Source organism: Coregonus lavaretus (assembly GCF_964263955.1).
Source record: "Coregonus lavaretus genome assembly, chromosome: 24".
In the NCBI taxonomy this organism is placed as follows: Eukaryota; Metazoa; Chordata; class Actinopteri; order Salmoniformes; family Salmonidae; genus Coregonus; species Coregonus lavaretus.
In genome coordinates this window covers 23,868,554-23,888,474 of record NC_140011.1, presented here as the reverse complement: position 1 = coordinate 23,888,474, position 19,921 = coordinate 23,868,554, and the positions used below count along the sequence as shown (strand labels likewise).

The window sequence follows — 19,921 nt, the reverse complement described above, 5'->3', positions numbered from 1 at the left end:
TTGTATTCGGCGCATGTGGCCAATACAATTTGATTTGATTTGATTTTGTAGGGGACAGATGGCCCAAACCGCAGGACTCCTCCTCTACCCCTTCTCCACTACGCCTTCCCCAAAAACGCCACCATATGGACCATCCAGATGGGCGGAGGTGGCACGAACCAACCAGACCCTGTCACACACCCCACACCACTCCATCTCCATCCCAAATGCCATTCATCACTGCTATTGCTGGGGGGGGGATGGCTCAAGGCAAGGCATGGTTCCTGGGGTATCCACCACACACACACATACACACACCCGCGCACACATTCATACATATGCTACATACTTGCTAAATGGACTCAGTCGCACAAATTAGCAAAACACGGATGGATGCACACATGCACATACAGTACCCATGCACACAACATCATGTAGCAATGCTGAAAAGCATTCACCACATAAATAGCCTGTTATATGTGACTGCAGGGGAAAACGCAGTGAAGGAGTGAGAAAACAAAGTCTAATCAAATCAAATCAAATTTCATTTGTCACATACACGTGTTTAGCAGATGTTATTGCAGGTGTAGCGAAATGCTTGTGCTTCTAACTCCGACAGTGAAGTAATATCTAACAAGTAATATCTAACAATTTCACAACATATACCCAATACACACAAATCTACGTAAGGAATAGAATTAAGAATATATACATATATGGACGAGCAATGACAGAGCGGCATGGACTAAGATACAGTAGAATAGTATAGAATACAGTATATACATATGAGATGAGTAATGCAAGATATGTAAACATTATTAAAGTGACTAGTGTTCCATTTCTTAAAGTGGCCAGTGATTTCTAGTCTATGTCTATAGGCAGCAGCCTCTAATGTGCTAGTGATGGCTATTTAACAGTCTGATAGCCTTGAGATAGAAGCTGTCTCTCGGTCCCAGCTTTGATGCACCTGTACTGACCTCACCTTCTGGATGATAGCAGGGTGAACAGGCAGTGGCTCGGGTGGTTGATGTCCTTCATGATCTTTTTGGCCTTCCTGTGACATCGGGTGCTGTAGGTGTCCTGGAGGGCGGGTAGTTTGCCCCCGGTAATGCGTTGGGCAGACCGCACCACCCACTGGAGAGCCCTGTGGTTGCAGGCGGTGCAGTTGCCGTACCAGGTGGTGATACAGCCCGACAAGGTGCTCTCAATTGTGCATCTGTAAAGGTTTGTGAGGGTTTTAGGTGCCAAGCCTGAGGTTGAAGAGGCTCTATTGCGCCTTCTTCACCATACTGTCTGTGTGGGTGGACCATTTCAGTTTGTCAGTGATGTGTACGCCAAGGAACTTGAAGCTTTCCACCTTCTCCACTGTGGTCCCGTCGATGTGGATAAGGGAGTGCACCCCCTGCTGTTTCCTGAGGTACACTATCATCTCCTTTGTTTTGTTGACGTTGAGTGAGAGGTTATTTTCCTGGCACCACACTCCCAGAGCCCTCACCTCCTCCCTGTAGACTGTCTCGTCATTGTTGGTAATCAAGGCTACTACTGTTGTGTCATCTGCAAACTTGATGATTGAGTTGGAGGCGTGCTTGGCCACGCAGTCATGGGTGAACAGGGAGTACAGGAGGGGGCTGAGCACGCACCCTTGTGTTTCCCCAGTGTTGAGGATCAGCGAAGTGGAGATGTTGTTTCCTACCTTCACCACCTGGGGGCGACCCATCAGGAAGTCCAGGACCCAGTTGCACAGAGCGGGGCTCAGAACCAGGGCCTCGAGCTTAATGATGAGCTTGGAGGGTACTATGGTGTTAAATGCTGAGCTATTGTCAATTAACAGCATTCTTACATAGGTATTCCTCGTGTCCAGATGGGATAGGGCAGTGTGCAGTGTGATGGCGATTGCATCGTCTGTGGATCTATTGGGGCGGTAAGCATATTGAAGTGGGTCTAGGGTGACAGGTAAGGTAGAGGTGATATGATCCTTGACTAGTCTCTGAAAGCACTTCATGATGACAGAGGTGAGTGCTACGGGGCGATAGTCATTTAGTTCAGTTACCTTCGCTTTCTTGGGTATAGGAACAATGGTGTGCATCTTGAAGCATGTGGGGACAGCAGGCAAGGCATGCCCCACCCCAGCCTGCACCTCTCCTCCACCCCAACCGCCTAATCCCACTGGGAGACTCAACCCCTCCCCCTGTCTGGTGATAGCACACAAACTTACCAGCCAGTGGTTGTCCACTATCAAAGCAAGGTCGACTATGAAGGCACTGAGGAGACAAAAATATCCACCCATAAGGAAACGGTATAAACAAACAGATATACAGTACTATATTGTGTCACACACTTGTACACACAAAACCACACACACACACACACAGACAGACACACACAGTCAATAGACCTGTCCAGCACTGGCAACCTGCCAGGAATCTGCAGCAGAGCATCATTGACTCATACACATTTACTGCACACACACACACACACACTCCAAAGAATGCATGTATGCATGTGAATATACTGTGCCTTGCTTAGTGGAAACACTGAGAGGACGTTGTCATTGTCTGACATTCAGCTTCTTAGCCAGAGGCTTTGTGAGGAATAACAACAGAACCATGATGAGCTTTATTCCAATAACAGTCAGATAATTTCCTCTCCATTGGTTTCTCGTACACAGTCACTCTCATTGTTCGACATAACAAGTTGACAGTAACATAACATATATTTATCTAAACTGACCTGGAGTCATATATTATATATATATACACATATTCAAAACACATGGTCCTGGTGGGACTTGAACCCACAACCTTAATGTTGCTAACACCATGCTCCAACACACGCCAGTGGAGCACCTGCCAGTAATGATAATGTATTAGGCCTGGTCTAATAAATAAAATAAAATAAAATAAAATTTTATTTGTCACATGCTTCGTAAACAAAAGGTGTAGACTAACAGTGAAATACTTACTTGGGGGCTATTCCCAAAAATGCATAATTGCACTCTTCAGCTTTAAATTTACAAACTACAGGCTGTAATCTAATCCTGATCAAAGGTGTGCAGCAATTACAGTCACGCTATGAATATGATAACTAGAAAAAGGAATTTCACTATCTCCAGGCCACAGTCTTAGTGGCTGAGATTGCTTGTTGTTGTCGACATGTACATCTCCAGATTACAGTCATTGTAGTGAAAGGGCCAATCAAACGGCTCGTTCTTGGCCGATGGCGGGTGCCCAGATTAAAGTAGGGGCGGGAGCCAATGAGAGGGCTTGTTGTTGGTGAGCTGTGTGTACACTCATAGATTAAATGTAATCCCTTTGAGCAGTGTAAAGGCAGCTAACCCAGCTCCACTCTCGCTCTCTCTTTCTTTCCTCTCACACTTTCCCTAGCCTCTTTCCCCCCATCTTCCACTTTCTTGCTTATTTTACCCTCTCTCACCAGAATCATTTCACAAGAAACAAATAATGATACAACTGCTTCTATCAGTGATCCTAAAAACAATAGTGTATACAAAGCATAGCCAACTGTAGAACTAGGCCCACCTTCCATCAATAATAGCCATGAAGTGCTTTGAAAGGCTGGTCATGGCTCACATCAACACCATTATCCCAGAAACCCTAGACCCACTCTAATTTGCATACCGCCCCAACAGATCCACAGATGATGCAATCTCTATTGCCCTCCACACTGCCCTTTCCCACCTGGACAAGAGGAACACCTACGTGAGAATGCTATTCATTGACTACAGCTCAGCGTTCAACACCATAGTGCCCTCAAAGCTCATCACTAAGCTAAGGATCCTGGGACTAAACACCTCCCTCTGCAAATGGATCCTGGACTTCCTGACGGGCCGCCCCCAGGTGGTAAGGGTAGGTAACAACACATCAGCCACGCTGATCCTCAACACGGGGGCCCCTCAGGGGTGCGTGCTCAGTCCCCTCCTGTACTCCATGTTCACCCATGACTGCATGGCCAGGCACGACTCCAACACCATCATTAAGTTTGCCGACGACACAACAGTGGTAGACCTGATCACCGACAACGATGAGACAGCCTATAGGGAGGAGGTCAGAGACCTGGCCGTGTGGTGCCAGGATAACAACCTCTCCCTCAACGTGACCAAGACAAAGGAGATGATTGTTGACTACAGGAAAAAAAAGAGGACTGAGCACGCCCCCATTCTCATTGACGGGGCTGTAGTGGAACAGGTTGAGAGCTTCAAGTTCCTTGGTGTCCACATCACCAATGAACTACCATGGTCCAAACACATCAAGACAGTTGTGAAGAGGGCACGACAAAGCCTATTCCCCCTCAGGAGACTGAAAAGATTTGGCATGGGTCCTCAGATCCTCAAAAGGTTATACAGCTGCACCATCGAGAGCATCCTGACTGGTTGCATCACCGCCTGGTATGGCAACTGCTCAGCCTCCGACCGCAAGGCACTACAGAGGGTAGTGCGTACGGCCCAGTATATCACTGGGGCCAAGCTTCCTGCCATCCAGGACCTCTATACCAGGCGGTGTCAGAGGAAGGCCCTCAAAATTGTCAAAGACTCCAGCCACCCTAGTCATAGACTGTTCTCTCTGCTACCGCGCATCATACGGTACCGGAGCTCCAAGTCTAGGTCCAAAAGGCTTCTCAACAGCTTCTACCCCCAAGCCATAAGACTCCTGAACAGCTAATCATGGCTACCTGGACTATTTGCACTGCCCCCCCACCCCCACCCCATCTTTTTACACTGCTGCTACTCTGTTAATTATTTATGCATAGTCACTTTAACTCTACCCACATGTACATATTACCTCAACTACCTCAACTGGCCGGTGCCCCTGCACCTTGACTCTGCACCGGTACCCCCCTGTATATAGCCTCCCTACTGTTATTTTATTTTACTTCTGCTCTTTTTTTCTCAACACTTTTTTGTTGTTGTTATTTTATTTTACTTTTTTATTAAAAAATAAATGCATTGTTGGTTAAGGGCTGTAAGTAAGTATTTCACGGTAATGTCTACACCTGTTGTATTCGGCGCATGTGGCAAATACATTTTGATTTGATTTGATTTAATAATAGGCCAACATAAATGAAACAAGACGATAAATAAAGTGACATACAGTAATACATCTCTCAAAGGGAAAACAATGATCATCAATAAATCACCAAATTAGACTACACTTCCCAGCAGTGCTAGCCAGTGAGTAGCCCATCATCTATTCGTGTCAGTCAGGCAGTAAAGGGCTATCTATCTACAGTATATCTTCCCTCTCACAGACTAGAAATAGGATTACAGAAAGAGAGTCGGGCCATACTACAGCCCATACTGTCCTTCTCGTGTTGGGGATACAGATAATCCCTTGCATTTTGCATTCTTCATATTATGTAATATACTGTAATTCCGCCCTGCAATAATAGTCTCTCCAATTGGACCAGTAGAGATGAATTTTTTGCCTCGTCAGCAAATGAGAGGAAGCCTACGCAGCAGAAGAGACTATTTTACATATTCTAGTCTGATGTGCTAAATGCTGCAAGCACCCGCACTCTAATAAAGGTGGGTTCTCAAACGGGGTTCTCCAGAGGAAAACAGTGCAATCCACTCTGCAGTAAGCACTTCTTTGACCTAGAACAGCTGCATCAGTAGAAATCGGTGGTGATCTGAGAAATAGATATTCATATAACTTTCAATTAGTAATTTATTTGGAAATCTGTTGACAAGGCTCATATTTCTAGAGCAATACTTCACCTTATTTCCATTATTCAGTCATTTATTATCTAAGCGATTATAAAACACAAAGGCTAGAGCTCACATGCTCATTCATGCTCATCCTAACCTAACCTTACAAAACGTACAAGTTTTGTTGCAAGGTCTTGAATCCCCCAGGTGACAGAGGTCACAGTGATAGTCTATGGCAGTATTCCCTGACTGAGTTGTTATTGTGGGTCTGCTGTACAGATGTAGGATCTTGATTTGATCCCCCTGTTGCAGGAGAACTTTAAAACTTGTAGTGTTTGAGGTTTAAAAAGGCTTCTGAAGTTTGTAATTTCCACTTTGAAATTTCAGACTTGATTTTCCCTTACTAAGAATGTATTAATCCCTACAAAAATGGCCATTAATTATAATCCACGTAATAATTTGCATTTCCTGTTCCTGCAGGATTATTTTCCTGCTGTAGCAAACTGGCTCAAATTAAGATCCTGCATCTGTAGTGTGACATTCCTCTGAAGAGCTCTCCTAGGTCCTGAAAGCAGCCTCAGAGGAAAGTACAGGCTCTGTACACCAAACAGCCAGCAACCAACCCGTGTTCATCTGATAGGGACAGATAAAAGAATAGGTTTATGACACCTCTCATCTTATACCCTGAAATCAGCCAATGGCTCCAGCATGCCAATCAGAGCCCAACAGTACATGATTGACAGATATGGGGCCCGGCCGCTTCCAGGAAATACACTGGGAGGCCATTTTGTGTCTGACATAAAATGTATTGCATTATAGTGTATTACATAAAGAAATATATGTTTTATTGTCACATACACCGGATAGGTGCAGTGAAATGTGTTGTTTTACAGGGTCAGCCATAGTAGTGTGGCGTCCCTGGAGCAAATTAGGGTTTAGTGCCTTGCTCAAGGGTACATCGACAGATTCTTCAACTTGTTGGCTATGCTGTGCCCTTACTGTAGTATAGGGATCAGGGACTGAGGACAAGAAAAGACACATGGGTTGTGCCATTGAAAGACATATGAGGGGAGGTCAAGGGAACGATATGAGGGTGGAGAGATGGACGCTTGTGGCTGATCACCACTGTTCTCTCTCATGGTGGGGGAGGTTCCCCTATAGAGGGCTAACCGAGGGTGACACATGACATGTGCATTACGTAGAGTGCTCAGAGTAGCAGAGAGAGAGAGAGGGTTAGATAGAGAACGTGAGAGAGTGTAAGCGGGAGACAGATAGAAAAACAGAGGGCAGAGAATCAAACCAAATCCAAAGGTATTTGTCACATGCGCAAATACAACAGGTGTAGACTTTAGCGTGAAATGCTTACTTAGGAGCCCTTTCCCAACAATGCAGAGCTAAAAAGTAAGAAAAATTACCAGATTTAAATGTTAAAAAAGAACACAATAAAATAACAATAGCATGCCTATATACAAGGAGTACCGGTATCGAGTCAACTTGCAGGGATACGAGGTAATTGAGGTAATATGTACATGTAGGTAGGGGTAAAAGTGGCGGCATTATGCATGTGTTTTGTGTGTGTGAGCGTATGTAGTGGGTGTGTGTGTGTGTGTGTGTGTGTGTGTGTGTGTGTGTGTGTGTGTGTGTGTGTGTGTGTGTGTATGTGTGTGTTGGAGTGTCAGTGTAGTCCAGTGAGTGTGCATAGAGCTGGTGCAAGATAGTCGATGCAAATAAAAAGGCGGTCAATCCAAATAGTATTTTTAATCCGTGATAGTTTGCAGGCACTGCCACATCCGTTGAGCATCAGAGCCGGTGTAGTAGGATTCGATCTTAGTCCTATATTGATGCTTTGCCTGTTTGTTGGTTCGCCGGAGGGCATAGCAGGATTTCTTATAAGTGTCCCGATTAGTGTCCCGCTCCTTGAAAGCGGCAGCTCTAGCATTCAGTGTACCTCCACTGTACTCATATCCTTCCATATCCTTGTCTATACATAATGCCCTAATCTATTCTACAATGCCCGGATATCTGCCCCGTTTATTCTCTGTACCCAACGCACTAGAAGACCAGTTTTTAAAGCCTTTAGCCGTATACTTATTCTATTCCTCCTCTGTTCCTCTGGTGATGTAGAGGTTAACCCAGGCCCTGTAGCCCCCAGTATCACTCCTACTCCCCAGGCGCTATCATTTGTTGACTTCTGTAACCGTAAAAGCCTTGGTTTCTTGCATGTTAACATCAGAAGCCTCCTCCCCAAGTTTGAGTTATTCACTGCGTTAGCACACTCTGCCAACCCTGATGTTCTAGCAGTGTCTGAATCCTGGCTTAGGAAGGCCACCAAAAATTCAGAAATGTCCATCCCGAACTACGCCATTTTCCGTCTAGATAGAACTGCCAAAGGGGGCAGAGTTGCAATCTACTGTAGAGATAGCCTGCAGAGCTCTATCATACTATCCAGGTTTGTGCCCAAACAGTTTGAGCTTCTACTTCTAAAAATCCACCTTTCCAGAAATAAGTCTCTCACTGTTGCCCATCTATCCTCAGAGTTCGTACTGCTTGGTGACCTAAACTGGGATATGCTTAACATAATCTAAACTAAATGCCCTCAATCTCACACAAATTATCAAGGAACCTACCAGGTACAACCCTAAATCCATTAACATGGGCACCCTCATAGATATCATCCTGACTAATTTACCCTCTAAATACACCTTCGCTGTCTTCAACCAGGATCTCAGCGATCACTGCCTCATTGCCTGCGTCCGTAATGGGTCCGCGGTCAAACGACCACACCTCATCACTGTCAAACGCTCCCTAAAACACTTCAGCGAGCAGACCTTTCTAATTGACCTGGCCCGGGTATCCTGGATGGATATTGACCTCATTCCGTCAGTAGAGGATGCCTGGATGTTCTTCAAAAGTGCTTTCCTCTCCATCTTAAATAAGCATGCCCCTGGTTCACCCCAGACTTGACTACCCTTGACCAGCACAAAAACATCCTGTGGCGTACTGCATTAGCATCGAACAGCCCCCGCGATATGCAACTTTTCAGGGAAGTCAGGAACCAATATACACAATCAGTTAGGAAAGCAAAGGCTAGCTTTTTCAAACAGAAATGTGCATCCTGTAGCACTAACTCCAAAAAGTTTTGGGACACTGTAAAGTCCATGGAGAATAAAAGCACCTCCTCCCAGCTACCCACTGCACTGAGGCTAGGAAACACTGTCACCACCGATAAATCTACGATAATCGAGAATTTCAATAAGCATTTAGCTACGGCTGGCCATGCTTTCCACCTGGCTACCTCTACCCCGGCCACCAGATCTGCACCCTCCGCTGTAACTTGCCCATGCTCTTAAACGCAAGTAAAACTAAATGCATGCTCTTCAATCAAACGCTGTTTGCACCCGCCCGCCCGACTAGAATCACTACTCTCGGTGGGTCTGACTTAGAATATATGGACAACTACAAATACCTAGGTGTCTGGTTAGACCGTAAACTCTCCTTCCAGACTCACATTAAGCATCTCCAATCCAAAGTTAAATCTAGAATCGGCTTCCTGTTTCGCAACAAAGCCTCCTTCACTCATGCTGCTAAACATGCCCTCGTAAAACTGACTATCCTACCGATCCTTGACTTCGGCGATGTCATTTACAAAATAGCTTCCAACACTCAACTCAGCAAATTGGATGTAGTCTATCACAGTGCCATCCGTTTTGTCACCAAAGAACCATATACTACCCACCATTGTGACCTGTACGCTCTCGTTGGCTGGCCCTCACTACATATTCGTTGCCAAACCCACTGGCTCTAGGTCATCTATAAATCACTTCTAGGCAAATCCCCTCCTTATCTTAGCTCATTGGTCACCATAGCAACACCCACCCGTAGTATGCGCTCCAGCAGGTATATCTCACTGGTCATCCCCAAAGCCAAATGAAATAAGATGGATTTCAGTTTTCCTGCATTCAAATCACCAGCCACTACCAGCACCCCCTCTGGGTGAACATTTTCTTGTTTGCTTATGGCCCTATACAGCTCGTTGAGTGCGGTCTTAGTGCCAGCATCGGTTTATGGTGGTAAGTAGACAGCAATGACAAATATAGATGAAAACTCTCTTGGTAAATAGTGTGGTGTACAGCTTATCATGAGGTATTCTAACTCAGGCGAGCCAAACCTTGAGACTTCCTTAATATTAGATATTGCGCACCAGCTGTTAACAAAGAGACCCCCCCCCCCCGAGTTTGCCCGACACTGCCTTTATGTCCTGCCGATTGATAGAAAAAGCAGCTAGATTTATATGTCCTTGCTCAGACACGACTCGAAGAAACATAGGATATTGACGTTCTTCAGAGCACGTTGATAGAGAGAGAGAGAGAGTGTGTAGGGTTTTGACAACCTCCATTACCGACAATGCACTGTGTCGTTGACCCTGTGTCTATTACATTGTCATGTCTACTCCTGCTCCTCCCCTCCGGCATTCGACGTCGCCGGTTTACTAACCACCGGCCCTGGCAACCCATCACTACGCACACCTGCGCCTCATCATCAGGCACACCTGGACTCTATCACCTTCCTTGTTACTCCCCCATATATATAGCACTCTGTTGTTAATTCCCATCAGGCATTATTGACTCTGTTTCCATGTCCCGACGCTACTCCTGTTTTTGTATTGTTTATTGTTCGTGTTCTATTAAACTCTCCAACTGCCCCTGCTTCCTGACTCCCAGCGTCAACGTTACACACATGAGTTGTTTCCCATAATTGTCCTTGTGTCCAAACCAAATAGTGAGTGCAATCAAGTAGGGAAGAGGCTCCCTTTGAGTAAGACAGTCAGCAAAGTTTATAGACTACAAAAGTAGGACAAATATCCAAGTCCTAACAGTGCCGTTTGCTTTTCATACATATAAATAACTGTCTGTTATGTGAGCATCTCACCAGCTGGCCAATTATTATGATCTCTGCAAACCAAAGGCTGTCACACCCACTAGAAATATCAACGCTGGGAGGCTTTGCTCTGGGCATAATGATGAGTTCTACAGTCATTATGAGATAAGCACAACTCATAACCAGACCTGTTGTGTGCTATTATCACAAATACATTGTTTCTCTTTTCTTGAATTCATTTTAGGAGAAATGTCTCCTGTATTTTCCACTAAGGTGTATGGAGAATTGTGATGTAGTTTAGGAAAGTTCAATCAGGAAGGCTGGTCTGAACGGCTTATCACTTTTAAGTTATCTAGTAAAAACAATATAATTCATATTGCTTCCTATCTTACCTCATCAGCATAGCAGGTATTTATATGGTAGTGTCATAATGTTACCTCATCAGCAAGGCGTCACGTCTCTCCTCCTCATTTACTATTAGCAAGCGTGTGGAATGTCATTCACCTACTAACTTCAGCCTAAGAGCATGGCACACTAAGGCAATTACACCACGCTTGCTGATGAACCTATGGGCTCACTCGTGCAATAATAACTTTCCTTTCTTTCAACCAATGTACATACATCTAGGGGAGTATTTACAGTGCCTTGACAAAGTATTCACACCCCTTGACTTTTTACACATTTTGTTGTTAAAAAGTGGGATTAAAATAGATCTACACAAAATACTCTGTAATGTCAAAGTGGAAGAGAAATTCCAACATTTGTAAAAGAAAAGATGTGAAAAAGAAGGACACTAATATAGAGTATCTTGATTAGATAAGCAGCGATAGACAACCATTTTCAGGTCTTGCCATAGATTTTCAAGCAGATTTAAGTCAAAACTGTAACTCGGCCACTTCACAGTCTTCTTGGTAAGGAACTCCAATGTAGATTTGGCCTTGTGTTTTAGGTTATTGTCCTGCTGAAAGGTGAATTCATCTCCCAGTGTCTAGTCGAAAGCAGACTGAACCAGGTTTTCCTCTAGGATTTTCCCTGTGCTTGGCTCCATTCCGTTTCTTTTTTATCCTGAAAAACTCCCCAGTCCTTCATGATTACAAGCATACCCATAACATGATGCAACCACCACTATGCTTGAAAATATGATTGAATTGGTGTCATAACAACTGTTTGATGAATCGTGTCATTTTACATCTGCCTGCAAGTCATCACATCGAGGAAATACATTGAGGAATGACGAATTCTAAATAGGAAATGTGAAAATGTGCCTCTACAGTATCTCTCAATGCAATATGAAACTCAGAAATGGGATCAGCAAAAAGCTAAGATTGTTGTCATGGCTGTGTAAAGTCAGTTGTTACCAACTCTCATCACTGTTTACATCCTACAGTGAGGGAAAAAAGTATTTGATCCCCTGCTGATTTTGTACATTTGCCCACTGACAAAGAAATGACCAGTCTATAATTTTAATGGTAGGTTTATTTGAATAGTGAGAGACAGAATAACAACAAAAAAATCCTGACAAACGCATGTCAAAAATGTTATAAATTGATTTGCATTTTAATGAGGGAAATAAGTATTTGACCCCCTCTCAATCAGAAAGATGTCTGGCTCCCATGTGTCTTTTATACAGGTAACGAGCTGAGATTAGGAGCACACTCTTAAAGGGAGTGCTCCTAATCTCAGCTTGTTACCTGTATAAAAGACACCTGTCCACAGAAGAAATCAATCAATCAGATTCCAAACTCTCCACCATGGCCAAGACCAAAGAGCTCTCCAAGGATATCAGGGACAAGATTGTAGACCTACACAAGGCTGGAATGGGCTACAAGACCATCGCCAAGCAGCTTGGTGAGAAGGTGACAACAGTTGGAACGATAATTCTCAAATGGAAGAAACAAAAAAGAACTGTCAATCTCCCTCTGCCTGGGGCTCCATGCAAGATCTCACCTCGTGGAGTTGCAATGATCATGAGAACGGTGAGGAATCAGCCCAGAACTACACGGGAGGATCTTGTCAATGATCTCAAGGCAGCTGGGACCATAGTCACCAAGAAAACAATTGGTAACACACTACGCTGTGAAGGACTGAAATCCTGCAGCGCCTGCAAGGTCCCCCTGCTCAAGAAAGCACATATACAGGCCCGTCTGAAGTTTGCCAATGAACATCTGAATGATTCAGAGTAGAACTTGGTGAAAGTGTTGTGGTCAGATGAGACCAAAATCGAGCTCTTTGGCATCAACTCAACTTGCCGTGTTTGGAGGAGGAGGAATGCTGCCTATGACCCCAAGAACATCATCCCCACCATCAAACATGGAGGTGGAAACATTATGCTTTGGGGGTGTTTTTCTGCTAAGGGGACAGGACAACTTCACTGCATCAAAGGGACGATGGACAGGGCCATGTACCGTCAAATCTTGGGTGAGAACCTCCTTCCCTCAGCCAGGACATTGAAAATGGGTGGTGGATGGGTATTCCAGCATGACAATGACCCAAAACACATGGCCAAGGCAACAAAGGAGTGGCTCAAGAAGAGGCACATTAAGGTCCTGGAGTGGCCTAGCCAGTCTCCAGACCTTAATCCCATAGAAAATCTGTGGAGGGAGCTGAAGGTTCGAGTTGCCAAACGTCAGGCTCGAAACCTTAATGACTTGGAGAAGATCTGCAAAGAGGAGTGGAACAAAATCCCTCCTGAGATGTGTGCAAACCTGGTGGCCAACTACAAGAAACGTCTGACCTCTGTGATTGTCAACAAGGGTTTTGCCACCAAGTACTAAGTCATGTTTTGCAGAGGGGTCAAATACTTATTTCCCTCATTAAAATGCAAATCAATTTATAAAAATTTTGCTGTGCGTTTTTCTGGATTTTTTTGTTGTTATTCTGTCTCTCACTGTTCAAATAAACCTACCATTAAAATTATAGACTGATCATGTCTTTGTCAGTGGGCAAACGTACAAAATCAGTAGGGGATCAAATACTTTTTCCCCTCACTGTATATCATGTAATTATTGTAATGTTATACCTCTTATGACAGAGATGTTAAGTAAAGTGTTTACACACTTTCATAAGACCCTGTGGGCTGAGACCCTGTGTCTCCCTCTTTCTCTAGCTCTCTCTCTTTCTCTCTCTCCATCTCTCTGCATTTACACACTTTTATAATAACTGTGGCCTGAGTCTCTCTATCTCGCTTTCTATCTCTGCTCTAATCTCTCAGTGTTTCTACAGTTCCCTGTAAAGCCAATGATGTCACCATGGGGTCAAGGGAGTGAGTGGACTGACAAAACATGGTCAGATGGTCTTCTAGTTCTTCAGGAAATGCCAGTGCCAATAAAATGGTCCTCTGTCTGTCCACACATCCAAACAGACATACAGTGTCTCTGTCTGCATCCATGCTATGAGCCACCTCCATGCTACACGCTGATAGATTCTATTAAAAGTCAAAAGGATAAACAGCAAGCAGCTTAATGAAGGCCAACAGATTAGAGTAGGGCCCCAGTAGAGAGAGAGCATTAAATTACTGTGAGAGGGAGAGTAGGATAGACAGTGAGAGAGTGGAAACACCACATGTGCATTGTGTATGTACAGTATGTTTGTATGTGTGTGTGTATGTATGTGTATGTGTGTGTGTGTATGTGTATGTGTGAGTAAACACAACAAGTGTATTGTGTGTGTGTGTGTGTGTGTGTGTGTGTGTGTGTGTGTGTGTGTGTGTGTGTGTGTGTGTGTGTGTGTGTGTGTGTGTGTGTGTGTGTGTGTGTGTGTGTGTGTGTGTGTGTGTGTGTGTGTGTGTGTGTGTGTGTGTGTGTGTGTGTGTTCATGCGTGGTGCATGAGTATGTGTGTGTGAACACAAAAGAAAACAGCAGGGAGGGGGTGCGGCAGTAGTGTGTGATCAGGAAGACCCGGGTGATGTCAGTGCAGCTGGTTAGGGAGAGAAGACTGCACGATGGTATATTCTGCTAGTCAGCAGGCAATTCATTGCGTCCAGACTGCAGTGAACATCTTAATAGGCACTTACAGTATAAACTTGTCAGGATGACAATGCTGCTGAGAACACGCATAATTAATATTGACCAGGACATCCAACTGTTCCCATTAACATTAAAAATAAATGTGTAGGCTGTGTGGTTTTGCATACTAAAGCAATGCATTGTATTGCGAAATTTCCAACAGCCAAGGGAGGCCTGACAATCAGTCAGTCACCTATCGTATCGCCCGGTGCTGAGCGGGTGCAGCAGCCTAGCAAAGTACTAACAGATGGATGTGGAGCCGAAGTCGAAGGGCTCAAAGCGACTCTCTCTCCCTTCTCCTTTACATGTATTTTCGCAAGGTCATACTGCAGTATAGCGGGGTTGTGTCCCCAGAGAAATGCGGTTTATCCACCATCAACACCGTGACAGTTGTGACAGGGACTATGACATAATTAGTGTTATGTATTCACTCATATCTCACATTAGGTGTACCCTAATCCGTAAATTACTGAAGGTCAGATACACATAATATCTCTCCTCTGTGGTCTGTGTTTAGTTTATGAACGACAAAATGGCAACCCTGTCTGAGAAACAACTACACATTAGGCTTTCTTGTTGGAATTGTGTGTTTAAAAGGTGCCTACACAGTACTGGGCCGTGGCCTCCAATGCGCTATGCGCCCTGAGCCTAAGGTTGAATAACCCACGAGAGGATGGGGGGAATTGCGTACCCTATTCAACCCCATTAAACAGGTATATTATGATGTCTTTAATCATAAGAACTGGAAACCTCCAATATGCAATTTGTAATATCAAAGGAAACGCACAAATGTTGGGGTATTATTTTAATATCTACTGTAGATTTGTACTACAACAAATATTAGAATAGCACCATAGAGCAAATACATAATTTATATTATTATTGTTTAAGCTTAAATACAATCGTTTTATAACAGGGAGCACTAACAACACAATCAAACGTCCATTTTGGTTAGCTATTCTATTCTGCCAATGCATATAATGCAGCAATTAGCACATGGAAGGTTTTATGTAACCAAATAATCTGTTTACAGTTATTAAGCGTGAAGATGAGGGACTGGTGATTCAAGGCAGCAATTTCAGCAACTCATCTTAATTTAATACATTCGATATAATTCTGAGGTTATCCAATGGATCTCAAAGGCTGTAAATCAAAGCATTGAGGGGGATGGGGATAGGGATGGGTCTGGGTAGGTGTGCAAGAACCATTGCAGCCTAGGAGGCTTTGATAATGGAGGGATGCATTTGCGTACAGAAACACAAAACCACTTACTTCCCAACGAAGTTCTCCAACACCGAGCTTTTCCCTGCACTCTGCCCGCCGACCACAGCAATTTGAGGCAGATCCAACTGGGAATTTTGACCGATGGCCGAGAAGGCATCTTGCATTTTATTCACAAGAGGAATAAGGTCTTCCATCCCCCGGTTCCCCATGATTGCAAGGGAATCGGTCGCTCCTTCTCAGTAGAATCAAATGAGGGAAAGCGTTCTCTCTCGGAACCGAGCGCTTGTCCCCCCTTTATCGCCCTTCCGTTTTGAGGGTGTTTCAACGTTTGGAATCGGCCTTCTATTTAAATTTTACTTGCACCCTCATTGATTACGCTTCCCCGGTGTCCCCTCTACACAGAACGCTTCTCCACTCCTCACTCTCCTCTACAGCTATATTCAACTCTACCACGCAGCACGGAGGGATGATCTCTTATCAGAATACGCTAGGGGATCCTTGCACTGACGCGCATGCACCACTCCTTGATCTATCTCAACAGAATTGCGCCCTATAGGCTTTGTGTGCTCTCTCTTACCGCTATGCTGTAAGAAATAGAAAATACAGGCTATGTAAACAATGTATTTATAAATAGGCTATATTGATACATATTGATACTTTGCTACATCATAGATTAATTATGTTATGCCCATGATGATTATGTTTTGTAGGCTTTGCGTGCGTGGCAGTGTTGATCTGTCCATGGTGCTGAAATTGTTAAACGACGTCATCTGTTCTTCAGCCTGCTAGGGGAAAGAGGGCGACATGCGCTATAGACAGTCACAGTGCGCACACCGAGATATTATAAGAGGTGCGCATCCCTGTAAAATACCGGGAGCAGGTGCAGTGTCACCTCCATTCCGCCAGCAAGAATAAGCAATACCTCCCATGAATAAGTGATCTCGGCGATTTCCGTTCAAAATAAAAGTCCCGCAATAAAGACGGGGGAAAAATACAAATGGTCAGAATTCGTAAACATTTTTTGGGAAATGTTAGCAGACTTTGAATTTTGTTTAACAATATGAAAAAAGGAAAATAGTTAATAGCCATAAAAGCACAAATAATATAATGACAATATTGTTAACAGCAATAAGAGTAATGATTAGGCCCTACTAGATAGTAATTATGGTAACAACAGTAGGCCTAATTAAATTCACAAAACATTATTTATAATGCTGCTATTAATAATAATAATAATAATAATAATAATAATAATAATAATAATAATATACTTATAATAATGAACTTTAGAAAACACTTTTATATCCCATTGTTCTGTCCCGTTGTTCTGTCATTCAGACTTATTAAATACTTGCATATTAGATAGATTCGTTTTATTTACACAAATACATATGCCACAATGGGTGCCATAATGGAGCACTTTCGCAGGTTACAATAAAATGGAATTGCGGTGCAGTTTACATAAGATATAAGAAAAATAATATGATTAAACAGTCCATCAGCCAGACCTCCAGATTTGGGCTGTCAGGTTAACTTGGGCCGACGATGTCTCACAGTGATTTTTTTAAAGGTCTATGTCCCTAGAGTTGGAAAATGTGTGATAGCAGTGCAGCAATGGTAGCTTTCTTTGTTATCACTCTTTCATCCCTCCATCCCATTCATTTTTCCCATAGGGATTTTCATATAGAGATCCTATTAAATTACCAGAGGGACTATGACATAAACCCTCAATTAAGTGATTACGCCCGAGAAGCCGGTGTTTGAAGGATATATTGGCACGGTGTTGTTAGGCCCGAGACGAAGTACTTATCCCTTGCTTGCTAGCTAGCCAACTACGGCTAACTTACAGTCATGTCAAACAGTGCCGACAGAATAAAACAGTAGCTTCATTTCATTTGTTTAAGCTGTTTTCTAGTGACATTTATTTGGATACATCCATAACAATGAGCTAATGAGGCGCGATTTCGCCTGGCATAGAAACTGTCCTCTCTCGTCAGGACACTGTTGTTCAGAGGAGCTAGCCAACAACACAGCTAACACAATCACTTCAAACAGAAGCTGGAAAGACTGCAAACTAGCTGCAGTTCGTTTCGTTTTACCTCTTTTCAATTGACATTTGTTTGTATATATCCATAAAAATTATGCCAGCTGATTCATGATTTCGACTGGCTGAGAAACGCTGCCTGCCTGTCGACCACCTACCCCTACACCAGGGGTGTCAAACGTCCGGCCCGCGGGCTGGATCAGGCCCGCAAACGGGTTTAATCCGGCCCGCAAGATGATTTTGTAAAGTATAAAAATGCGCTGCAATTTTTCAATAAAAGAAACTGCTGTTCCAATTGAGTCCACTGGATGGCGCAATAGCAATTGTGTTAAGCAAGCAAACTGTTTATACCGGGGCAGAGCAAGTAGGTCAAGCAAGTGCTGCCAGTCCGGATGAGCTACTTTGTTTTGCCCGCGATATTTATTACGGCTTCTACTATTAACATTATGTGCTTTGGCACCCTCATTGCCCCAATATGTCTCTGTCAAAAAAGAGAAAAGTGGACGCAGAGTGCAGAGTGTTCCAAGAAAAATGGTCATCCTCCTATTTATTCACGGAATTGAATGGGAAAGCTGTATGTTTGGTGTGTTGACAGCATGTTGCAGTGCTGAAAGAATATAACCTTCGTCGCCACTATGTGAGTCTTCATGCGGACAAATATGACAACTTTCAAGGACAGCAGAGAAGAGAGAAGGTGAATGAACTGTTGGCGGGTCTGAAGAAACAGCAGTCTGTGTTTACTCACAGCCGAGACATCAGTGACGCTGCAGTGAAAGCTAGCTACCTCATTGCTAATGAAATCGCAGTGGCTTCAAAATCATTTAGTGAGGGTGAATTTGTAAAAACTTGCATGATGAAGGCAGCGGAGATTGTGTGCCCTGAAAAGCGCCAGGCTTTTGCAAATATTAGCCTGACAAGAAACACAGTTGCAGACAGGATTTCCGATCTTTCAGTGGATTTGGACAGCCAGTTGAAGCAAAAAGTAAAGTCATTTATTGCGTTTTCGGTTGCAATTGATGAAAGCACGGACATTACAGATGTTGCACAACTGGCCATTTTCATCCGCGGAGTTGATGACACATTGACCATCACCGAGGAGTTTGTGGAGTTGGTGCCGATGACAGATACAACGACAGCAGCTGATATTTTCACCGCACTCGTCGGCGCGCTGGACAGGGTCGGAGTGGACTGGTCCCGCGCTGTCAGCCTGGCTACAGATGGTGCGCCCTCAATGATCGGGAAAAAAGCAGGCGTTGTGACAAAGTTCAGAGAGAAAGTGCAATCTGCAAATGGAGGATGTGATTTTTGGACTTTTCACTGTATTTTGCACCAGGAGGCTTTGTGTTGCAAGTCATTAAAGATGGATAACGTCATGAAGGTGGTCATCCAAACTGTTAATTTCATCTGATCCAGAAGCCTGAATCACCGTCAGTTTGACAGCCTTCTCAGAGAGAAAGACCACATCTATGGCCTGCCATACCACACTGAGGTAAGATGGTTAAGCCGAGGTGCTGTGCTGAGGCGTTTCTTTGATTTACGAGAAGAAATTGAACAGTTCATGGAAGAAAAGGGCAAACCAGTGTTAGAATTTCATTCCGCAGAATGGATGCAGGACCTTGCATTTATGGTGGATGTTACAGAGCACCTGAATAACTTGAACAAACAGCTGCAAGGGCGCAACAAAGTTGTCACGCAGTATTATGACAGCATACGTTCTTTCAAGTTGTAGCTGTCATTGTGGGAGACGCAACTCGCCGGTGGTGATGCAGCTCACTTCCCCTGTCTGAAAAATGTGTGCGCGACCCAACATGTGACAGACATGAAGCGGTTCAAAGATAAAATAACGGGACTGTTACGGGAGTTTGAGCAACGCTTTCAGATTTTTGGTGAACGGGAGAAAGACTTCAATGTTTTTTGCTCGCCATTCACCGTGAATCCCTCTGATCTGCCCGTCAGCATCCAACTTGAAATAATAGACTTGCAGTGTGACTCGGATTTGAAGGGCAAATTTGCCGCAGCTGGCTTGGACACATTTTATCAGAATCTCTTGCCAGGTTACCCCAACTTGACAACCCTCGCTGCAAAACTGTTGTGTATGTTTGGAACCACATATCTTTGTGAGCAAGTTT

At 44.0% G+C, this 19,921-nt stretch overlaps 1 pseudogene across 1 annotated transcript in view; it reads right to left on the bottom strand.

The window, feature by feature from the left end:
• LOC311100277 (dynamin-1-like) overlaps positions 1-15,957 on the bottom strand; it is a 91,886-nt pseudogene extending 75,929 nt beyond the window's left edge. Inside the window, exon 1 of the transcript in view lies at positions 15,797-15,957. The product of the transcript in view is annotated as a dynamin-1-like (transcript). The remainder of the gene's footprint in view (positions 1-15,796) is intronic.
• Between the last annotated feature and the right edge of the window lie 3,964 nt (positions 15,958-19,921).